The sequence below is a fragment of the Haliotis rubra genome, unplaced genomic scaffold, assembly GCF_003918875.1.
Source record: "Haliotis rubra isolate DU_JTF1 unplaced genomic scaffold, ASM391887v1 Scf1708, whole genome shotgun sequence".
Lineage (NCBI taxonomy): Eukaryota > Metazoa > Mollusca > Gastropoda > Lepetellida > Haliotidae > Haliotis > Haliotis rubra.
In genome coordinates, this window is record NW_025765679.1 from 75,809 (window position 1) to 85,713 (window position 9,905).

Below are 9,905 nucleotides of genomic sequence, written 5' to 3' on the forward strand. Positions count from 1 at the left end.
CGCTTTCCGACTTCATTATTGATAAATTCGCCAATACCTTGGTACCAAGAACTTGAACAAATCCATCATTTTAATAACTGAGTTATCGCCCTAACAAGCTTATTTGATAATGAAATACGGCAAAACAAACGCCCTTTACAGTGATTAAAACTGTTATTACAATTTGCGTAAACATTATTACGTTACCGCAACGAAACCATTACCGGTACGCAATTTCTGCAATTGCGTTTTTAATACAATTTACGTCGAAGTTGCTGCAAAATACAATTTCACACAATTTACGTCGTATTTACCGAATCTTGAGAAGATGATATTTTGAACAGGTATGATATTGGCAATTCCATTTCAGGTCATGGTGGAAAATCAACAAACGTTAATGAAGCTTTGATAGTAAACGTGGGCATGGATATGGGAATGAAGTTGAATGAAATGAACATTTGGAATGCCATTCCCCGATGCTGGGAAGATGCGCTGGCGTTCACATTGTGAACGGATCTGCACCGTTGTCCGGTCGAATGATGAATAAACCATTGTTAAAATTGTTCGCGGTCAAAGGTAAAATTCGTGGACTTTCAAAATTGTGAAATCTTAACCATCTCTATTTATGTTGAGGATAACGAATATTTACTATCTGCGCAACACTATTTTAACTTCAATGACCTGACAATTGGCATATGTAACGATACGTGGTTATCAACTCTTAAAGCTGTTAATTTCTGAAACGGCTTTGATCCAGGCATTAATCCAATTTTATCTCAACCGCTATGGTTCAATCTTGACTTCAAAACTCTACGCTGTTTACGAAATTGAACTGGAAAAGGATTATGGCTATTGAGATGATTTATATCAATGAGAATCTTTAAAGAAGGTATCATATCAAAGACGCTTTTAATTTCGAATATTTACTGAACATAACTGAAACCTACTTTAAAGCACTGTCTTCAGTGGTGGTGAATGTTAACAATGCCGGGCTACGACTGATCAAAGCGTCGAAAGGCTGCGGAGACTTTGCGATCAACTTATTTGTAATGATAATATCAGGCATTTTGATAAACTTTCGAGCTGACTTTTGATTGGAAAATCAAAATTTACGCAGTTTGTGTTGCTTTGCAAAATGGTAATTATTGTCGTATTATTGCTGGATATCGGGAGACTTTCAAACATTTTGGATAGACCTACGGAATTGGCAACAATTATTATCATCATTATCGAACAATGTTTGGTTGTTACTCAACGTAATCATCGTCATTTAACGCGAGATTCGCAACATGATATGGCAACCATGAACTGCTATGAAACTTCTAAAGTATTCTTTCGATGAAGAAACATATCGGCAAAATGATAAAAATAAATAATTTCCATCGTAAATGGAACCTTCGATGACTCGAGCTATGACTTGGCCACTGGCATTATCTGCATTCTCTATTTAATGGTTATGCGTATTATAAATGACGTATCTACTTACCAGCGCATCATGTAACCTATTGCCAAGCCATTGCGTATCGCGACTTTATTTGGCTATTTTAATCTTGAGGAACGCAATAAAATGAAGCGAAAACAAAGCTTTTCGCTCCGCATGGTTACTTTCGAAGCAGCCGGATTTTGGGTTATCGAACGCCCATTCGACGAACGCATTTAGAAGATTCCCGGTGAGGCCTTCCACGGTATAATTGAGCAGTCACTGGCTGATGGAGACGCAATTTGGAGTTAGATTGCTGAAAATTTGTTGTGAGCCAAATAGAACTTTGTTATCGATTAAATGTTCTTTCTTCTCCAGGTGATTTTTGTATCGGTACTATCGAATAAAACGGCTTTGGCTCGCTGAGGAAGATTTGATATTGTTTATTGACCAGAAAGACTTGTATGGCATGTGTACAACAGGTTGACTGCGTTGATTTGAATATAGACTAATGTACATATTTAACGGTGATTTGCGGTAAACATGATATACGCACTGCGTACAATAATAGATGCGATTGGCGAATCGGTTACAATTTTAACAATACTTTCTGAATTGTGACGGTTATTGTCTTCGGTAACGCATACAATAGACATGGCATAATACTGATTGACTCGGCTTGCTGTTTCCATCACGGATAACCAACGGCATACATATCGTTAAGGCTGCAGTAGTGTATAATGAAGTTCCTTCGAAATGATGACAAACATTCTCGCATCCATGACTTATGATGCGTCATCAACTTACAAATGTTTATTCTAAATAAATCGCTCTGATGCGCTATATCTTGGCTGTTGAAAACATATAAACATCTTTGACCATATGAATATTTGAGTCGCATTTATCTTTATTTGATTTATGTGACGCAACGCTGTCGCAGTTTCAAAGCTGAAGCTAATGTTTTCAATATGACCGACTCCATGAATTTAAAGGGTTAAACTGGAATGTTTGACCAAAATATACTGTTTGTGCGGCAATAAAATTCCAGTACTGACTTTTCGTCCGTCTTTCGAATAGGCATATTATGGCTTCATTTCCGACTGGACTATTCCGACCTTGATATTGGCCGGAAGCGACAGTAGACAATCTGTTCGCTGGTCGCCGGGCGAATGACTTTGTGAAGGACACCGTTTACTGACGGCTTCATGGTGTCGGTTTCGCTCCTTGGTACACCGAAGACATCGAAGTGTTGTCGTTCTGTGGTAAACGTAATGATTATGGCAATGTCTTGTTAGTGTTTTGACGGACGAACATGAATCCATGCGACGCGACGAAAAACTTCTATTTGTTCTTTGGATTTTTGCGAAAATGATGAAGAGATCAGGAAATTAACTGTAAAGCCCGTGTAAATATGAAAAGTTGATGTATAAGCATTATACTGCGTAACTGTTTCCACCGAACGCTCGGTTTCGCGCTTGCTCTTTGTTATTATGCTTTAGGTGATGTATCGCTAAGCACATGGTATTCATCGGCATATGATTAACTGTGACCGTCTGCTCTACGGCGTGTTGTCTGACGAACGACGTAATGCGATGATAAATATTGACCCGACAATGATATTGCTGCTGTCAATGTTTGCAGGATTTTCATCTGACCGTGAACCTGATCTCCCCAATCATCCGTCCATCCATCCGTGAAATGAGTTAAAACTGGCGGCGACACGTCACTCGCTCACGTCGCTAATGACGGTAACATCACCGAGCTGGCTCTTCCGCGTATTCTTGCATTCACCGAACGAACACGCACGCACAGGCTTGCACGCGCGTACGATGCTCCACTGCTGCCACTGCTGCTATGCTATACTATACTGCTATGCTGCTGCTGCTATATACTATATATATACTCTTTCTGCTATATATATATATATATATATATATATATGCGCGTACTGCTCGCCCACCATTATGCTCGAATACATTTATATTGGCTGAACGAAAATATTGAGGAAAGGCTTCGTGCGTCGGTTGCGCGATCATTATTGTGGCTGCGCGGAAGCGTGGCGTACTGCCAATTGGCGTGGTGCGTGCTGCACCCTGTTTTTCGGCGTTGTTGTTATGGATGTATTTTCGAGGAGCATTGATAACTGCTGCTTGATGCTTGACATGCTGTACGCCAGAAGCTGGCTTTTGACAATTCCGTTTCGTCGTGATGACTTTAATGAATACTGGCCGAAGGAAGAAGGCTGTCCGTTCGAAATTACATGCACTGCCAGATCGGTCGGTATGAAATAGTTTGGCTGATCGAAAAGCTTTCCTTTTCATCGAGCGAGACAAATCGTGTTGAATAAATGATCGAGGGCTGGCGATTGGCATTCGGTATGTGTTCACGACGTGCGATACAACGGCGGCTTCGATCGTTGCAACCGGCTTCGGTTATCTGCGGACTTTCATTTTCCGGTTGACTTCATTTCTTTCTGAACGCGTCCCAGTTATTGACTATCAGCTCGGCATCCAGTCGGCATTCTTGCCAATACGGCAGTACGTCTCAGGGCGTGGTGAATGAGGATACGGGTGCAACCGCATCGATGTATTTCGGCATATCTGACTAGCGGAGTTGTATTCACTTCGCATAAGTTATATAGTCTGTCAAAATACGACGACCAACTTCTGGAATAGCGCAGTGTACGTATAGATAATGGTTCGCCTCTGAAACGATGAAGCACCACGGTGAAGTTATCGCCGTACGCGTGCGATTCTCGGCATGTCACATGCTGCGCGACGATGGACTGAGCATCGCTGCCTTCAACATCTGTGAAGTTGGCGATTGTTCCTGACACCTGTTCATATTGCGGCGGCTTTGATGGAAAATGACTTACTTGCCGTTGAAGTTCAAATGACTCCATTAGGAATTTTCAGGAATTTTAACATAATTCTGATCGGCTGGCAATAGCTGGATGAATCGGAAATTACCGTCATGTTCGAGTTCATTTGCGGCGATGAAATTCAATTTTAGTATTCAGGTTACATAGCGCCTGCAATATCATAAATTGCCTCATCGGGCTCAATTATCAACTCTTGCGAAGGCGGTACCCTTTCTTTGACGGGTATCTCTTTCTTTAACCAGGCGAGTCCCCATCGAGCAATACCATCTTTGCGGGCGGAGATAACTTTCTTTTGCGAATACTTCTTTGAGCCACCGAAGATTTATTAGGTTTGTAAGTATTGTGATCTCGGCTGATAATTAACGCTTGCGACATGGAAATCGCTTGTAGTTGATGCGCAATGGTGTGACCGGAAATGTGCCGTTAATCGAAACGGAAGTCGTGGAAGTTAAACGGCTATTGATCATCGCGATACGGCAATTCATGGTATTACGAACATCGCTCGGTTTTAACGCTTCAACTTCTCGACTGCCGATGCTATATTGATGAGATGAAGGCAAAATGAACGAAGCGATAATGAACTACGGTGCGACTTCGTAGCGTAAATTATGTGCATGCTAATGAAGCGCCCTATTGTGGTTCAATATCTGAAATGTAGTTGATATTCGATTTTAAACTCCTCTGAACGTTATTTATGTTTTAACGTTATTGGAATATCTTTGGCTCGTTTACGTGGAGCTTTATTGAAACCGGGATGGAGAACGTCCTGCTGCGCTTTCACGAACGTGTGTTCTGCCGCGTCGATGTGATCAACAATCAGACATCATATTCATCTTCCAAACTATTGATGAATTGACCGATGATGGCTTTATTGATGTGGTAATTATGAACATTTGAACTTTAATGAATGTTGATCACGCTATCGGCTTTAACTGGATGTTGATTTCGCTATGTTGATATTGATGCCAGATATATAATGAGCATATTAGGCTATGATGGTTGTATGTTCTTTATTTGGTTGACCTATATTTTCATTAACGGCTGACGCGATTGACCATTTTAACGGTGTAATCAGGTTTATCAACCAACGCTAACGGTATTTTATGAAGTTGAGTACAATTACATACTGGGCATCAAAGACTGTGCGTAAACTTTAAAGATCTGGGATTTATCAAGGACCCAAACTCGAGTTGGTGACGTATCAACGTACGTAAAGCTTTACGTTCGTGATCATTTCGTCCTTAACGTGTGCGTTGTTGATGCGCATTCGAAGAACGGTACAATGAATGCCACTGGTGACCAACCCTTTGCGATCGTTCAGATAGGCGTGGCGCGTATTTCTGTATTTCACAACGTTATGAACCGTTGGAATCGTCGTGGAAGTCTCTGGCGGAACTGGAGCTTCTGGTGGTTCTTCACCAGTACAAATGACGTCATCGATCGGCTTCCGCACCTTCAAGGCAGGACGAGATCGGATCAAAGTGGGCCATCTGCGCCATGATTTCCGGATTTCCGCGACGAACTGCCGTATTTTTCCAACTTTTGGTTCATTGGCTGGATTACCGAGATCGAAGACGACGATCCGCACCGTTAGATCGGTTTCGATATTTTGCGACTCGCGGCGCTTAACATGGAAGGCATCAATCATCGGTCGGCCGTTTTGACGTCGATCGATCGGTTGATCATCACCATGAGGTTTTGACAGATCAATGTGGACTATGGATATGAGGAAAGACGTCGGCTGAAATGAATTGGTACAGGCTTTTGCGCGAATATTGTCGAATGTCGGAAGTTGCAGATGTCGAAGTTGATGTCTGAAATTCCAGCGACGAAAATGCGTCGGGGTTTAGTCCTTGATCGGCTGAAATTCTGTTCGCTTTCATTCGAGATGATTTTGAAATGGTATTACTGGTGATATCGATGTTCTAACATCAGACGATAAATCATTTCCCCGTTAAATCTGATATGATATTTTGTGGAACCACGTCTGTCTGGAATTGTTCAATTCGACTTTCGAAACAACAAATTGCGTCTTGTCGAGATATTACTAATGTTTCATGGTTTACCCACTGCTACTGTATATCATTAGTTATATGCTAAAGCGTCGATATGGTCTGTAGAAATTCGATAAATCTACTTAAGGTTAAATACGCATCTCAATACCGATACATCAAGGGTATTGCCAGATTTAGATCACAATTGGATAATGTCTACGGATTGAGTTCTAATTATTAAGGTTGTTATGGTGGATTAAATTGATGCTGAAGTCGCGAATTAATATGAAGGCAAGATGGGCTTTTGTCTCACGTTGTGACGTATGTTTTGAAGCTCGGAAGAACAAGTGTTGGAGATGACAATGCATTGCCGTTGGTTTCGGCTGATTTGGTGTTCCGTATTGTTTTGGTTAAATAATGATCTAAACAGATGACGTATGACTTTGTCATCTTCAAAACTCTGCAATCAATGGCTGTTACATGACCGGTGTTGACATGGTTGGTTGATCCATGAATAAATGCCATCATTGATACTTCCCAACTTATAAAATGCCACTCAAAGAAGTGTTGGTTGATGAATCGACATGTTCGTTGGGTTGTAGTCAAAAGGGCCAAGGGACAGAAGGGTCAACATTGTAAAAGTCAAAAGGGCCAAAGAAAAGTCGAAGGGCCTAAGGAAAGTCAAAAGGGCCATAGAGTTAAGTCAAAAGGGCCATAGGTCAAATTCAAATAAGAACATACAAACTAATATATCTTTAATATGTTTTATTATATTTGTATCAATATGTAGTAATAATATATAGTGTGATAATCATACATTCAGTTGTTGATATGTGATCGAATATTCATTAGTAGTTCAAATGTTCATAATTCACACATCTTTAAAGTTCACTACAGACATCATCACTCCACACATAAATGTGACATTATCACACAAGTTCACACATCAAGCATTCCACTGACGTGGTGGGGCCATAACTCTGTGAACACATGTTCAGGAATGCAGCCGGGCTCTGTTCTCCATCCTTCTATATTTCCAATAAACAACGTAAACGAGCTAAAGATATTCTAAATTTCTTAACACTAACACATGATAAATAATGTTCAGTATAAATGTGAGTTTTAAAAAATGAGTAATAACTACATTTTGTAGATATTGAAATTCACAACAGGGCAGCTTCACATAGCATGCACATAATTCCTATGCGATCTGAAGCGGCCCTAAAATCAGAATTGTTTATCGCTCTTTGGCCATTTTGGTTTCAATAAAATTACCCCATCAAACTGCCATATCATACTAACCATAGCACGGGGTACTGAGAGTTATAAAAGCGCTCAAAGTCCGAGTGGATGCTTCAGTAATACTCATGAATCTGTGCTGTATTTGATGCTGTGATTTGATAGCTTGATCACAAGCTACAACTTCCACGACTTCTCTTGCATCTTGCATGTGTGCACATTTGGCCACAACCATTCGTGTATCAACTACAGGTATGATTTATGCCATTTGCTTTTGGTGTACAGAAACCCACCATTGCTGAGATTACACATTTTCTATAAACCTAATAAATCTCTGATAAAAACATATTTCAAAGTACAATTTTGGCCATATCAGAAGCTTCTGTTAGTCATAATACCAGGTGTTAGCATTAAAAATGATGGTACCCGCCTACAAGAAAGAGGGTACCCGCCTACAAGAAAGAGGGTACCCCGCCTGCAAGGAAGATGGAACCCGCCTGCAAGAGTGAGTGAGTTAATATTTTACATCGCATCGGCAATATTACAGCCATATAGCGATGAAAGCAAGGTAATCATTTTAAAATATCAGTCAACAAAGGACAGTAAAACCAACTAGACTACAGATACATATATATATTTAAAACTAGTAATGAAATCTAAAATTCTTTAACTATAGAGGGCGATACAATATAAAAACAGGCTACAGATCGCCAACAAGTGAAGGTAGATCACCATGCTAGGGACCATGCCCCTGCAAGAAAGAGGGTACCCGCCTACAAGAAAGAGGGTACCCGCCTACAAGAAAGAGGATACCCGCCTGCAAGAAAGAGGGTACCCGCCTGCAAGAAGACTATCCTCTGTCGATGGATGTTTTGAAGGATTGCAGTGCTTTGTTACATGTAATCCTTAGTACTTAAATTGGTTTAAGGCAGTATGTGATTGTTGGAAATATCCTGAAAAATACACATGGTAATTTTGACTTAACGAAGCATATAGCGATCAGAATTATGATGTGTAATTTGAAGATTTTAATAAAAATAGAGCCACGAACTAAACGCCTCCCATGTTTTCCATTCAGTGTTTTCTCGGAGAGCTTGCTTTGGAAATTGTACGTGCGCTTTCCGAAATTATGTATATTTTGCAATATTTTCCCACTGTGACGCCAGAAGTAATCTTCATGAATCACATTTTTAGTTAAAATATGGAACAATCATTAACTTCCATTAACTAGTTTGCGAGAGGTTTTGTCCATTGTCGTAAAGATGTAAACAGTGAGAAATTCCAAACAATGTTTTGAGAACAAGACATACAATCTCCCAGGATGGATGGATGGATTGGGAGACACGGTTCCATGGTCTACAGTCACACAGGCACACACAGCACTACATGACACTCACCTCGATGTCATTTAGTGTTTCAGACACACGCTGTAGTATGTGACATATGCTGATGAATTGCATGTGCATGGTGATAACTTACTGTAAAGTTTACCGTTGTTAGAGGCGTGAAACTATACATCTATATGTACATCTGTGCTATTCTAGAAGTTATTACTGTATATTTGTGATAGATTATATAATTTAACTTTATGTGAAATGAATGTATAGCATGTTTTAGTCAGGATATAGCTGAAATACTACCGATGTGGCTTAAAATCGTATCTCACTCACTCACTCACCCACTAATGCTCTTGGATTGCAATTGCTTGCTGGGGGCAGTAAGAAGCACACGTTGATCTGACGTACGAGTCTGTAGATCTATGGACCAGTGCTAGTTATAACGGCTGAAGCCAACTGTTGCATGTAATGTCGTGAATACATACTGAACGCTAGAATGCTAGCTCCTCATTACTTTATCTAACATAATTTGAACAAGTGACAATCTTGTCATTTCGATGAAAGGAAATGTTTCTTTCCTGATCAGCCAAACCATTTTCATAATTGACCGGATCTAAATATGGTGGTGCATGGGACTCTGGAACGGATACTTTCTTCTCCTCTGGCTGGGGAGCAAGCTCATCAGTATCGTCTTTCACGGATGAAATCTTGAAATACTTGTCAGTTGTTTTTGGCGTGCTAGACACCATGTTGGCATCGAAGTAGCATAAGAGTTATCCACCTTTCATAGAAACGGAGACTGCTCTCGAAAAATAACATATCCATAACATACCACATGTAAAAAAATGCCGAAATAATTAGGTGTAGACACGTGCCTACAGTGCCTAATGGCAGGTAAGCTACTGATTTGGTGTACACAATAGCCGATTGCAACTGACGCATGCATACACATTTTGCCAACAGCTCACTAAATATTGAATTCTCTCACAACAAACTCATTTTCGTTCAGCACATAAATAGCCTGAGTAGAGGCATGAGGTATTTGAGGGTGAGTG